The following is a 3,208-nucleotide window of genomic DNA, read 5'->3' as shown; positions in this document are numbered from 1 at the left end:
AGAGATCATGCATGCACTGCCAGATGCTACAGTGAAACAAAAATGAAGTAAGCCATTGAAGCTCTTGTTACTCAGAGTATCCAAGGAACAACATGTCAGTGTTACCTGGGAGTGTATTAGAAAAGGACAATCTTGACGCTCACCCCAGACCCATGAATCAGACTCAACATTTGAACAAGATCCCTATGTGGTTCACATGTACTTTATAGTTGGAGAAGCACTACTGGAACCTAATTCAAGGGCTCAGTCTTCAGACGACAGTGCAGACGCTGTTCCCTCCAGGCCTTCCGTGCCCCTCCACTGGTGTTTCATTCCTCTCCCCACCCCCACACTGTCATCTATATCCCAGCCATTTCCTTACTGGCCTATTTTGGGAGGTCTGCATGCCTATCCTTCCTTGGACACAATATGCTGTGCTCACATGGCAGCCCCAGCACCTTGCATGTTGCCTGACTCAGAGCAGCTTCTAATCAGAAGGCTTGTCAAATCAATGAACTAATAAATGAAAAGGAAGATGATCTATGAGATAGAAATAAAAGCCCAAAATTCATAGAAGATTAGATGTTTATTATCACTGCTTCTTAGACAAGCTCTATAAAGGAAAAACAAAACAGACTCTTCCAACGGCATAAATTTTAAACATCAACTTTAGGATTTAGGATTTTCAGAGCACATTGGTTCAGGCACTTTTGTACCCAGAGACACATAGGAGATATCAGGCTAGGAGGGTGTGACTTGCTCTCTTAGTGATGCTTTTGCCAGCTGCCTGGTGAGGTAGGGAAGAGCAGCATAGACACAGAGCAAGGCTAAGCACACAGTGCACCCATCTTTCAGAAGCTGAATGTCCAAAGGACAGCTAACCAGGTCCCCTGCTTTGCCTGCTTCCTCCTGCCACTCACCTGGAGTCATATAATGAGCACCTTCAGTAGGAGGTGGGTGGGGAAGGGAATGAAGCATATTGTACTTTGTGTCAGCCTCTTTGGTATAAGCAGCAATAATCCCTGGGCTCAGGAGTCCCTCAGTGGCACAAATAGTTAAGTGCTCAACTACAAGCCAAAAGGTTGGTGGTTGAAACCCACCCAGAGTTGCCTCAGGATAAAGTCCAGGTGATCTGCTTCCAAAAGGTTGCAGCCTTGACAACTCTATGGAGCAGTTCCACTCTGTGCACATGGGGTCACCATGAGTCAGAATCAACTCTACAGCAATTGCAAACGACAACTCTGGGCACAAGGAGGCCTGGAAAAGGCAGGCAAGCCAGTCCTGACCAGGGTTGGGAGTCCTAGGTAGGTTTCATTTGACCATTAGCAGGCAATCGATGGGTGCTCATTTTGCCAAGCAAATGCTACAATCTCTACTTTGCCTGCCCCCTTTTCAATGGGCCTCTCTTTGGGCCATGCCTGACACTTTTATCAGGGCCAGTTTATGAGATGGGCTTCTGCCACCCAGTCTTGGAGTGGCAGATGGAAAGCATCTGCAGGAAGCAGACAGCTTCCCCTGCACTGCCTGCCCACCACCAGTCACTGGCCTAATGAGATATTCTTGCACTTGACTGTTTTTCTCTTTTTTCACTAAAGGATCCTAATGTGCTCCACAGACATGAGCTCATGAAGCCTCCCTGGGGAGGCAGTGGAGTGGCATCCTCATCTTACATACAGCATACTGGTCCAGCTGCCGACTTCTCCACTCTCCCTTGCCTCCCGCCCAGGAAACTTAAATAATAGGAATGTGACTCAGAATCCCCATTCAATGTGCAAGATTGCACTCCTCTTTGTTTTTTTTTTTTTTTTTTTTTTTTTAGAGAAGACAGATCACCCTGGTTCTGCAGGGGCTCAGCTGAGAACTGTTTCTCAGAATTAAAAACAGTTTCACTATGAGTCAGGGAGGGATGACATATGGTTTGAGGACAAATGTCCTGTGCCCTGGCCATGGTCTGGGCTCTTGTGCTTTGGGACAACAGTGTTTCATTGCAGTGTACCTTTGTTGGAAAAGACCCTCTCAAATGTTTTGAAATGAACCAACCATTCCACTGAGAGGAACTTGGAACACACATGATTCTCTGGGTGCCCAGAAGGCAGGGTCTTTGCCCAGATGCAGCACAACACATTTTAGAGGGTTCCCAGAATTATACCATTTTACCATTACTTGTTTATAATTATACCAATTATACCATTACTTATTTAATGAAGATAATCCTTCAGCACCCCACCTCTCTTCTCAAGAAAGGGCTCCACTTAAAGTCCAATGTGCTTTTCCTTCTCCTTCCCTGCCCCTTCAGGTTGATTTCTAGAGGGGTCTGGGCTAGATCAGCCTGGGAGAAATTCAAACTAATGATCTAAAAGGTGAGAAGGCACAGTGGTTTAAAGAATGGTCATTGTCAACTTAGAAGGAGGGAAAAAATGACACTTGTTCTCGAGATGGGCTTCATTAGTGCCTCCAGCAAGGAGGTGACTTCACACTCCTGCAGGAGGACCAATTTGCAGCTGATGTGGCAACTTCTGATTTTTAGAAAAAAAGCTTTCCAGCTCAGGAAGGATGAGGTGGAGCAGCTTCAGCCCCAAGCCTCCCAGCACCCCCTCCCACCAGCCAGCAAAGGGAAGACCTTCCATTAGCTTGCAGAGCACATGGCACCTTCATCTGGGCCTGGGACTGCCCAGGAGGGGCTGGTGCCATAGCCTGTGGATTCAGGAGGAACCTCATCACGTGCTCATTGCACCTCTCCAACCCTGTGTGCCTGAGTCAGCTCCAGGCAGAACTGGGCTCTTCTATGCCATCTTAGAGCCCAGCTCTGTGGGAATCTTGGGAAAGCGGCAAAAAGAGCATGGGGGGCAGCCCAAGTGGATAAAATCAACAAAGGGACAAGCCACACACTGCTTCTTTTGTGCAAAAAGTATATTTGCAAATGCCACAATAGTGCCATTTGCTTTGCTCCTAACATCTGGCCCTTGCTTTCAAATCTACCAATTGAAGTCTCAGGGACTAAACTTTTTAGCAAAGTAATTGTAATTGCAAATCTCATTACATATATGAAATATTTGTACACATATGCATGTTTTCCTGAATATTACTGTATAAAATCACTTTCCAGGAGTTCCAGCCTCTAACCACCAACTTGCACACAATTACACCACACTATATAATCAAAAGGAACTCTGGTAGCATAGTGCCTAAGGCACTTGACTGCTAACCAGAAGGCTGGCAGTTCAAATCC

This window comes from Orycteropus afer, unplaced genomic scaffold, assembly GCF_000298275.1.
Source record: "Orycteropus afer afer isolate SDZICR_OR568_19922 unplaced genomic scaffold, OryAfe1.0 scaffold00004, whole genome shotgun sequence".
Lineage (NCBI taxonomy): Eukaryota > Metazoa > Chordata > Mammalia > Tubulidentata > Orycteropodidae > Orycteropus > Orycteropus afer.
This window is presented reverse-complemented; position numbering follows the sequence as displayed.